We start from the raw sequence: 11,805 nt of genomic DNA, 5'->3' as shown, positions 1-11,805 counted from the left end.
AATACGGCAAATGGGTCCTACGATCTTATCTCCCTTTTATCTCTACAGCGACCACTACCCACTTCTTCCACTAATCTATTCTCTGCCAGCCTTGATTCCGCTACCGCGAGCGCTAGACATCGTCGTACGCACGCTTAAGTGAATGCTGGTCCAACAAACAGTCGCAAAATATCATAGATAGTTGAAACAGGCGCGAATCGATATTGAGCAAGACTGAGGAGAATTTGGGATACTTGAAGAGAATGATTTCGTTGGTGTTATGCCCCATCGATGGGAAACTCGGCAACCCTAGTCATGCGTCTAGGTTACCATTTCTGCTAGAAATCTCTCAATGGCAACATTCATGGATTATACATGAAAAGTACAACAGTTTACCTATGGCCAGATGGTATATATGGTAAAAATTGTATTTTCTATTGATGATTGATACGTGAAATATATATATATAGACAAATATATGTACTAACTTTGATGCTTTGATAAATATGGTGTATTAACATGGGTTTTTTCTTCCGAGATAAGTGAAGAACTTGATTATCAATTTGGTTGAGGGAAAACCAGCTTCTTTGTATGAATTATCATGAGATTGTCGTGTTTGGAGTTGCATCCCATGCTGCAACCAAAGGATGAGCCGAGTGTGAACAATGAAAGAAGAAAGTTAGTAGCCGGAAATGAAAAGGAAAAACCCTTTTAATTTTTTTTTTCTAGAAGTGGGTACGAGAAATTGCAATGATAAGACAAGAAAGTTGGTAGCTATACATAAAAAACAAGCGGAGCATGGACAGTCATGTGGACATTGAGAATTTTGTAGGCGGAGAGCCGAACATCTAGTGTCGATGTGACCTTCAGTCGTGTTTATCTCTCGCTAGGAGAGCAACTCAAGCAATTTAGGCACCGGACCTTTGACAATACCAACATGTAATCCACTTCCACCTCTGTCTATCAATTAAAAATGAATTGCATATTACTTTACTTTGGTCACTTCAAATCAAATGTCCGTATAGCTATTTGAGAGAGAGAGACAATGGATTTTTCATAAATGCTGGGCCCCGCTTCTTAGCGATAACGTTTTGTACAGCTGATAGCGTCAAACTGGTACATTTTTTCTTCAATTTATATTCGAATCTGAGATCTTATGTCCATTTTCGAAGGTTCCACTCGTGGAAAGTTTATTTCTCATTCTTGCTATTTCAAAAAAAATTCATGGTATCTTGATAGAGCTACATATTTATATATTTTGGTAGTTTCTATGCTTTCTCCGATCAGAGAGCGTCGATTTGAATATTACCTCCGGTAATGAGAAAGTTCTATTCACCTGACTTCTTCATTGGAGGTAAAAAAGAAAAAGCTGCAATAGCTTCATTCAGAAGTTTCATTCAACTTAGTTTAATTCAGGAATTAATGCAGATTTCTGGCAATAGACTTCATTCATTGGGAAGGCTAATCTATACAAGTACTAGAATAAAAAGGATCGATTCTAAACCTCAAAATTTCCTTATATAAAAAATAGAACGCACACTAGTATGCGCTGATTTCAACGGCATCAAGGAAGGATGCCGATTTTCAAGACTTTTCTAAAACTAGAGTGAAGTCAAGAGATTAATCTGTCTCCAGAAGAGAAATATTCCTTCATCAGGAATGCTACAAACGTTCTGTCAAGTCAAGTCTCTATCACCCATCGGTGACTTATGTGGAATGAGTCAGGAACTAAAAGGGTGGCTACGGATTCACATTACTAATACAAACATATATGTGTGTGAGTATAATGTCCCATCAATGGACCCACTACATTAACTATAGGCCCAAGGACATTTGACTGCATAGACCATGCAAATGCGGGTCAACAAAAGGCGGTTCATACACAGTTTTGGACCTGATCAAGAACTACCAGTACTAATGTGATGCGATATGGCTTCAAGCTGTAATTTACTTTCAATTTCTTCTTTCTGATCATCCTTCCATCCAATCTATTACAACTTCTCCCTCATCTTGCTCACCATGATTTCCATTTCGCTCTCAAGGTAGCTTTCGACCGGTAGATGGTTTTCCCGGGAGCAACAAACGAGCAGGCGCTTGCAAACCTGCTGTGGAGGACATAAGAATTAAGAAGATCCATGGGCAAGAAGAAACATTTTAGATTAGTCTGCATTAGCAGGAGAGCTCATGCCATAATTTATATTCCTTGGGGATTCAAGCTCACCCTGCAGGATTAATTCTAACCTGTTTCGCTACACCGTGCGTGGCTCTTGCAATTTTCATAATGCACGTCTTGATGATAGATTTCATAGGATTAGGTCAACGGATTTAGATCGGGCTTCCTCTGAGTTTTTAGGCCCAAGTGACCAAATGAGGCCGGTTTACCCAAACTGATCACTTCATGCTATTGTGGACATGCGAATCAAGTTCAAAGGGTTGGGTTTGTCGTGGACCATGTCACATCAGAAAGACCGTTTAATGGAATCATAAAAATTGCTTTTTCTACCGATGGGAGACACGGTGCAAATCGTTGAACTTAAATGCTTGATAAGTCGAAGTACGCATATTATAGTGAAAACCTCGTTTGTTACTATTTACTCACCACACGACAGTTTATATTTTATAAGAATTTCAATACGTCTTCTCTTCTCAATTGGTCACCCAAATTGGATGTATTGTTGTTCAAACCAAGCTATGGCCCCCGTTTGGTTCAGTTTTCTTAAGGAGGTTTGAAACCCAAAGTCCTTTTAAGAAAATATTTTGTATTTGGTTCATGTTTTTGATTCTCTATTTGCTAAATGTTAACATTTGGAATGCTAAACTAAGGGTTAATGAATTTTTTCTTTCCAATATTACCCTTATTGATAGTCATGTTTTCCCCTTTTGCCCTTAGGACTTCATCTCCTTCCATTTTCAAAATGCTAAATTAAGGGTTAATGAATTTTTTTTTCTTTCAAATATTGCCTTTACTAATAATCATGTTTTCCCATTTTGCCCGAGAAAAATCGTCGTTCGACCTCCCCTTCCTAAGACCACGCAACCTCAGGCCACCATCGCCATCGCCACCGCCAACTATTGCCTCCCCACCACTGTCAAGCTACTCCCCCACAATTTTCCCCTCCACGCAGTTGCTGCATCTCCTCCTCCCTTTTCTTTTCTTTTCACTTTAAAGGCGCTTTACAAAATATACAAAAAAATGAATTTCCAAATTCACTTGCTTTTACAAAATGCCTATTCACTCGAAAATACTTGGGAAATGCATTTTGCATTTCTCTAAAGTTAAACCAAACGGGCCCTATATCATAAATAGCGAGGGAATCATGCGTACAAAATGGGACTTGCAGTAAAAAAGGGAAGCCCAAAGCCCAGAGGCCCAGGTCAGCCTTCTTAGCCCATCTAATAGGCTCTTGTATTCCCGGCAGAGGTGAAGAACAGAAAGAAGGCAAAGCAACAGCAGCAAGCAAGGGAGAAAAAGAAAAAGGAGATTTCTGACATGCGCTTTGTGCGTGTCCACGGCCCGGTGTAGAGCCCCGTAAGGTTTCAAACTCTTCATTCGTTCAATCGAAGGAGTTTTCGTAGTTAAAGCGGCGGGTTCGTATCTACTTGAATTCTGAGTTGCTGGGTTCAGTCTGGAGTTGTTTAGCTGAAAAATTATGTGATAATGAAATTTTAGGATGTTGTGGAGTCATGGATTTTACAGATATCGAGTTTTTGGAAACACTCGGCGCTGGTTTTATGGCCAAATTTGGGATCTTTTAATATTTCAATAGAGCTTTCTCTTGACAGTAATCTTGCTGGAATTGGAGTTCAGTAGAGAGATATGACGTGATCAAATTCGTCGGGAGAGCTTTCCCGTAAAGCAGACAACAATGAATGTTCTGCTATAGTTGGCATAGGAGTCATTGTATTGCCGAAGGAGCGTAGTTTAGTCAAGTCTTAGTTAAGGAATTTATTTCCTTAATTTTTTATATCCATTTCTCATTTAATTGATAGAATTTGGAGTTTGTTGGGTCTAGTAGTGTTCGTTATTTGGTTTTGGTAATTTCCTTGTTTCTTCTGCAATATTTTTTTGCTTTCTTGTTTTGTTTTCAGTGTCTTTTTCACCATGACTTGTGCGTTTTCATGATGTAATGTCCAGCTGGTCTTGCCCTCAGAATGCAGGTGTTTGTCATATCCTTATGATAATTCTGAACTTCAAATTTTGATTCCATGGGTTAAGGCGTATGAGATTAGTTCCTTTTGTCAGATATGAGTAAGAAAGTGGGAAATTTTGATACAGAACTTTGGTTTTAGTTCCTCCCGTGGTTGGACTGCCCTTCACATTTGGTTTGGGCATTTCATTGGATGAATGAATTAAGTTTTGATGCTTTAGCTGGAGTACTGAGCTCAAAGAAAATTTGAAAGAAATTGAGACAAGAAATGAGAATAATGTGATTGATAGAGTGGATATGAAAGAGGAGAAGAAGGAGGCATTTGCTACAAGAATGGACATATTGGTCATGGTGTATTAATGGAATATGTTTGATATGCAAGATGGACTCAGTCCCGACAGTTTGAGCATTTGGAATGAAGTTCTGTTTAACATTGTGTTGGAGTTTCAATGCAAGAACTTGAATCATAACTATATATCTTATAAATATTCTGCATGTTATACTAATTATTGTGCTCCTGCTTTCTGAATAATCCTGAAATTCACGTAAGCCCCAACTTACAGACAAAGCGGATTATGAAGGAATATGCTTAATACACATGTCCAATAACAACTTCAGATTCTGACTTCCCTAACTAACTCTTTTCCCACCCACTCACATCTCTATATCTCGATTGGTTCTGCTCATCTCTAGCTCCATTCTTCAGCTCATGACAAATTCTTCACCTTTTTCCCTTGACTTGTGTTATCACCAGAGGACCAGCTGTGACTGTTAAGCAGTTCACCATCTTCTGAGGATGGCCTGAGCAGAAGCTTGCAAGGGAGGTCAAATGAGTCTATTCCAAATGGTTATCTTGCTCCCAATTCAGAAGTCAGAGTCTTTGGTTTTGCAGAGCTGAAAGTTGCAACAAGAAGCTTCAGATTTGATGCAATTTTCGATGAGGATGGCTTTGGTAGAGTCTTCAAAGGCCGCCTTGATATTAAAGGGTCTTCCCAGAGCAAAAGAATGAACTTTTTTTTTGGTCAAAATGACTTAAATTACCATAAAAAAGTTGAACCTAAAGAACATGCAAGGATTCAAAAAGTGGAAGATAATCTTAGTTCCCCTCAGGGAAGCTCGGGTTGCATGTGCTTTGCAGAATTTAATGTTTGCACTATTGCATTTTTAGCAAGAAGCTCTGTTATGATGGTGGGAGAAGAATCATGTCCAGATATGTAGTTTATTATAGAAAACTGAAAATGAAATGATAGATGTTAGTGACCTTTATTGTGGCTAGATAGTTCTGGTTTTGTGTGGCTAATTTCACAGGGAGCTCACTATCTCAGTTTGATTTCTTCCTTTTGAGAATATACGCCTTTGCCCTACTGAACACATATTTCTTGGGGTTTGATCAATGATGTGGACCATATAATTATGTTAGGATTGCAATTATTTAGGAGAAGATAGTGCTTGCTCCTCTTATCCTTTATTTTGGGGTCTGTGACTTGTCCTATGACCAGGAGGAATTCTAGGCAAGACTTTGGAGAAAAGTCAGCTTACTTTTCCATTGTATAGTTCAAGTCCATGTAAAAACATTAGAAAATCTTGTGAGATTCTGTTTTCAAGGATTTCCGGGGTCAGTGTAAGTATTTTCCATACATACAATAGAAGAGCAAAAATGTGCTGTTAACTTTCCAGTCTTTATTTTATCTCTATTCAAAATTAAAACAGTAGGCAGAGTGCCGGGTGAATTACATGGCTCTTAGAATTATCCGCAGGCATGTACCATTGAAGATTCAAAGAGTCAATCGAGAAGAGTTATTTTCATCAATTTGCTGAACAGATTTTCAGGATGTAAAGTGATGATACACAAATAGTCAAGGCATAGATGTTTTGGTATGCACATTTTGAGTGGCCATCTCATGGTGTGTGGATTAGAAGGCAAGCTACTGTAATTTCTAGGAACATTTGATCTATAGATACCTCAAGTGAGCATCTGTGCTCTAGACCTAAATCTTGAGATTCCACTATCTTGTCCTACAGTTGTTGTGTAGTCCATATTACATGTCTGTTTGTTTTCCAGCGGCCAAAGAGCACTGAGTTGGAGGAAACAAGTAAGAGGAGAGAGCTTTGCCAGCTTAGCTTCTAACTGTAAGTTTCTTGAGTGCTGGAGTAGAAACATCTTCTAAATCTCATTCAATAAATATGAATATTAAGGTGAAGTCCAGTGGTAGCTAGTAAATTTTGAAATGTAGGGACTCTTCTTGCATTTCAGAGAAGGACTTTAGGCCCTGAATCATAAACAATTGTGACTTATATCCTTGCCATTTAAGCTAAAGCCAGAGGATGTCACTATAATGTACCTGGAACATTAAATACCGAAATGAGTTTTATGACATTAGAACCACTTCTGGAATTTCTCATCATAGTTCTAGGAACTAAAACCATTGAGGATAATTTATTTGTGGAAAAATATGCTGGCTGGCCCTGAAAGTGAGGTGAGCTAATTGTTTGAGTCAAAACACATGCTACTTTAGGAGAAACTGGACATAACTACTCTTCTTCATCATCCTAAAAAGAATGAATAAGATCCTGCCATTTACTTTTTATGAATCGCCTGGTAAATGGAGGTCAACATGTTATCAGCATACAAGTATTTTAAAAGGAGAAGATGAGGACAGAAGGACTTAACCTCCACATAAATCTAGTAAGCATATAAATTTTCAAAAATGATCATCATTCAGAATGCTATTGTCTTTCTTGGAAGGTGGACATCTACTTTGTACTACACAAGATGAGTCCATTCTTTTCGATCACGATGCATATCAGACCTGGTATGATTCTGTGTTTTAGACACTACATTGCCACCCATGCTGTCATCAATCTTATCCTCTATTGGCTTTGCCGATGTCAAAATCTTGTGAGGGATGTTTACTTGCTTTTTATAAATAGGTTGAGCAACCAAGATTTGTTTACTCCTTGGTTGATTTTCATGAATTTGAGGTTATGTGTTTACAGTGAGGCATATGAAATTCAACTGTGCAGTTCACATGTCAGGATTTACTATTGAGCATGGTGATGATGGATCATTGAATATTTCATCCCAGTTTTCTTTCAGATTTTTTGTTACCATCTAAATTTTGCAGGGTGCATCCACAGCAGATGGCTCTTAGGATGCCCTTGAGGGTTTCTTTAGTTTCTTATCACACAAATTCTTCGTTTTATCTCCTCTCTTTTCTGTAGGAAATGCCTGTTTGCTTCGTCATATACTGAAACAAATGTGAAATAATGAGGTTTTACCCTATTTTGACATGACAGTGATAACTTTTTTGCAGTTGGAGGTGAACTTCCTGGGTTGGCTTATTTCATCCAAAGGATTGTCAGGCTATTGGGATATTGTTTGGAGCATGAAGAACTACTTGCCCATGAGTTCTTGCCAAAGGGTACCCTAAAGAGCCATCTCCTTGGAAGCAAGGTTCTTTCTTGGGCAATACATATATGCTCGCTTTAAATTTATGGTAAATATGATATTTTCTTGTTTCAATGTGCTATACAAATCATGTGTCTTTCCTGCTGCAGGGGGCTTGGCCATTAAACCAATTCCATGGTCACACTGCTTAGCTTAAAATTGCAATAGGAGCAGCCAAAGTCCTCGCATTCTTGCACCAGTTAGGCAAATAATCTGCAGAGATTTCATGCCCTCAAACATATTGCTGGACTCAGTAAGGTCTCATGTTCGTTACTTAGATTAAATGAAGCACTACCACATTGTGTTACCTTTAAAATTTGGTTTTAAAAATCTTCTCCTGCGCTGAAATAATTCACATATTTGCAAGATCCCTCTTTTTGCAATCCCTCTTGCCATTTTGGAAGCAGCAAGAATTGGAAACCTTTATACTTTCAGGTTAAGTTTTCACAGAAAATATGGGAGTTATCATTGGAAAACATCTTCAAAACCTGCTTCGCCAGCTATGTATCTTTTCCTAATTTTTTGGTCGAGGGGCTTTGTTGTTATGGTCTTTTAAAATTGCATTTTCCCAAGCTACTCTTTTCATAGTTAATTTATGATACCAATCACTGGCCTGAGCTAAGCTCATTAAATCTGCATTGTCCAGGTTCACTAGTGTATAGATCACACTAGCAGTAGAAAGAGACTTTGTCCTTTTCTTTGGCATGTGTGTCGACAGTCCTTTAATGCTAAAATATCAGATTTTGGGTTAGCAATAAAGGGTCCAAACAAAGACATATCACATGCGACGACACAGGTTATTGGAACTTATCGTTTTGCAAGACCCGACTATATAGCCACAAGTAATATGATGGGCTTTCTGAATTGCTTAGGGTGATCATAGCGGAGAGCATTGGACTTTGGACTTAGTTCGGCCGTGCCTGGTGCCATGTTTAGCAAAATCATTAGAGTATCACATCATTTTGTTTGAATAGGTCATTTGTTTGTGAAGAGCAATGACTATAGCTTTGGGATGGTACTGGTTGAGTTTTTGGCTGAAATGCGAGCATATGATGCAAATCATCAAATTGATCAGCAGATTTTGGCAAATTAGGTCAAGCCTCATTTTTCTAAAAGGTAATTGACAAGAATCATGGACTCTCTTTTGAAAGGGCTATATCCTCTGAAAGATGCTCTTGACATAGCCGCACTCACATTCCAATGTCTCAGTATTGTCCAAGCACCAGCCATCGATGAATGAAGGTCATGGAAACCCTAGAAAGAATTAGTTGCGGTTGATAGAAAACACTGTTTCTTATACGATTGATCCCAACTGGGGCTATCTTTCTTCAGACGCGATTAGTAAATTCTATATTCATAGTCTCCACTCATTGCAAATTCATCATCTCTTCAGTATAAACTAGTTTAGCCAATGGACACGCTTGTTGGCCCATGTCATCCAAACCCCCGGCGGTAGGTGAGGGTGATGCCTTGGCCATACGGAGAGGCGAGCTACGTTTGCGAGGCTGAGGCTGGATTAAATAAAAATGTGAATTATTATAGAAGGTTCTTCCGTGTTTCGGAATCCTCAAATGGTCAAACCTCCACATAAAAATTTATAATAACAAAAGATATCCTCATGGAACACGATATCTTAAATGTTGGTGGTCACGATGTGACTGAGAAGTGTCTCATCATTGTTCCCCCATCGCGACACGACTTCTCCTGAAAAAGACATTCTTCTAACTGTCTGGAAAGGCATGAAAAAGTCTTAAAGCTATCCCCTTCCTTTTCTGTTTGGCCTTTTTTCTCCTGTGGGCCCACGTAGACTAAATGACGACATTGTCGACAGAGATGCAGACAGAAAAGAGATCGCTTTTTCAATAAACATACATTAATTTGACCGTCTCCAAATTTGGAAATCGCTCTCGAACAGGCGAAAATAACTTGCTTGTAAAGATACAGAGAGGGTTATTGACACACTTGAGCTTAATTCTCTGCAGAATTTTCATTGCATAGTCTTTTGATCTCCTTGACCTTCAGTTTAAAAGCGCTAACTAATTCTGTCTGTGCACTTGCCCGTACACGGGCTCGGCAAAACGTGGCAAAGTGCTCACAATTGTTATCGAAGAGGTCATAATCGCCAAAACTATTGGCCTCATGGAGCTCATGAGCCTTGCTCACGACTTCCTCGAGCGATTTGGTATCCCGTAAGGTCGTGCGAGTCCCCCGCATCGTTAGCCAATACTCCAACAGTGGCCGCCCATATGCATATAAGTGGAGGGAATGGAGGTCCTCACCTACCCGCCGGAAGGAATCGAGAGAAATCTTCTCGACTCCTGTTCTTGTGAAGTGAATCACGTCACCCTCTCCAACGTAGATCCCTGTAAGGAGCAATAGGGATTACGTGCGATAAAAAAAAAATCGATAATCAATGGTCCAAAAATCGCCCATGGCAAATAGTTAAATCCAACACCACAGATCGCCACGCGTCCAACCGAGACTGAGGCACTTTTCTCAGGTCTTTTCCATCCTCCATGACTCTCTTCAGCTCTTTGCTTTGACTTTCTTTTTGCCTTTTGAGGCCATTGACAAAAAGGGGCCTGCAGACATGGGCAGTGGCGCCACCGGTCATGGACGAGCCAGGCCTGCGAGCTACGCCGACGTTCGTCCATGGCCATTGGTGGCATCATCCGGCCAGACCTGATCGGCGTTTGGAGACTGAGTTGGGCAAGGCCAGATCTGGAGTTCTCCAGATTCAGGTTTGAACAAATGGCGTTGACGCTTGTCCATGGCCGTCGCCAGCGTCATATGGCCGATCTGGTCGGGGCCATCAGCCCTGGCAGCTCTGGCCATGGCCTGTGGCCGGTACTAGGCCATGGCCAACAAGGGTCTTGCGGCCCTCGCAGGATCTAACGAGGGATTGACCCTCGTGGCAGATCCGGAAGCTGTGGGCGGAGACGACGACATTGGAGCCGCAGGCGACCTCTATGACGCAGTGGCTGAGGGAGGGCTCGGGTCGCAGGTGATTACAACAGGGTCTTGTGCTTGTTCTTGGACCTGGGGGGCAGCAGACGACCTCGATGGTGGAGCCGTCACCGGTCGGGGATCGGCGGGCGGTTTGGCCTTGGGAGGGGCAGAAGAGAGGAGATAGACAAAGGGATTGAACAACGGTGAAGAAGAAAAGAAAGGAGAGGTGCAGAAGAGAGAGACAAAGGACTGGTTGGTGAGTCACGTGCATGGCCCATATTTTCTCGTTCTAGAGATGGACACCATCAATAGCATATTATATGACTTCTCTGTCTCTCTCTCTCTCTCTCTCTCTCTCTCTCTCATGGAAATGCACGGGGTGACCAAAATCAGATATACTAGCAGCTATTGAAATGAAAAGAAGAACACAAGAGCAAGCCTTGATGATCGCTAAGTTGATCGATCAAGTATATAAAAACATAATATAAAAAACAAACATTAATAATTTATTTGCGCGGGTAACCATGTTCATGGAAAAAAAATGATAATTATGAAAGGAAAAAGGAAAAGAGAGGATTAGTGGTTAACCGTGGTGTGTGTACAAGCCGCACCGCCGGTAAGTGTAAACATGATCTCCAGGAGTCAGCTCTTCCAGTCGTATCGCGTTCCACGATAGTAGCATTTTCATCCCTTTGGGTCCCCTTCTTTTACTCCCTTACGCTCAGTGTGCTTGAGCTGGCCTTTTGGATGAAGCTTTGGCCAGCCTAAAAGGGCAAAACGGAATAGGAACTGGGCTGACACTGGTGAGAGAGGTGGTTTTTTATAATGGCTTACTGATTGAAACGGCAGTGGAGACCCATCGGCGCCGAAAAAAAAAAAAAGGGTACACTTGTTTGACACGCAAGCCCAGACGAAGGTGGACGATGAAGATGAGGTAATATTACGACGTTGCTTCTAGGGAGATCTTTCCTTTGAGAATAGGGGCGTATTCGAGCCAACCATACTAGTGTGGACTGCCTTATCGATAGGAAACTTCATCGACAAGGTTTGACGCGGTTCACGCCACGCTCGAATACGACCGTGGGGCGAGCCAAGTTGCGGTTGGGTCTTTCATCGTCCCGTTTCAACGCAATACGTGCGAGTTGTCAACTCGGATTCGCCGACTATCTTCTTCGAGTATGATACGATAACACCGCACATTTCTGGCCGGCCACTGGTGGGGTTGAGGCAACGTGTGCAGAGTCGAGAGGATGATGATGGTATCGATGAGCTCTGAGTCCA

At 40.8% G+C, this 11,805-nt stretch overlaps 1 long non-coding RNA gene across 2 annotated transcripts; it reads left to right on the top strand.

Moving 5' to 3' along the window:
* The first annotated feature begins 3,405 nt into the window (after window positions 1-3,405).
* Window positions 3,406-8,927, top strand: LOC104415390. Of its 2 annotated transcripts, XR_005545439.1 has the most exons (4): window positions 3,406-3,508; window positions 7,442-7,581; window positions 7,686-7,828; window positions 7,943-8,927. It is a non-coding gene; the product is annotated as an uncharacterized LOC104415390 (long non-coding RNA). The 2 variants fall into 2 exon arrangements; XR_005545438.1 differs by having other exon boundaries at window positions 7,686-8,927.
* The last annotated feature ends 2,878 nt before the right edge of the window (window positions 8,928-11,805 follow it).

This window comes from Eucalyptus grandis, chromosome 8, assembly GCF_016545825.1.
Source record: "Eucalyptus grandis isolate ANBG69807.140 chromosome 8, ASM1654582v1, whole genome shotgun sequence".
Classification (NCBI taxonomy): Eukaryota; Viridiplantae; Streptophyta; class Magnoliopsida; order Myrtales; family Myrtaceae; genus Eucalyptus; species Eucalyptus grandis.
The sequence above is the reverse complement of the archived record's forward strand: the minus strand, read 5'-3'. Positions and strand labels throughout refer to the sequence as shown.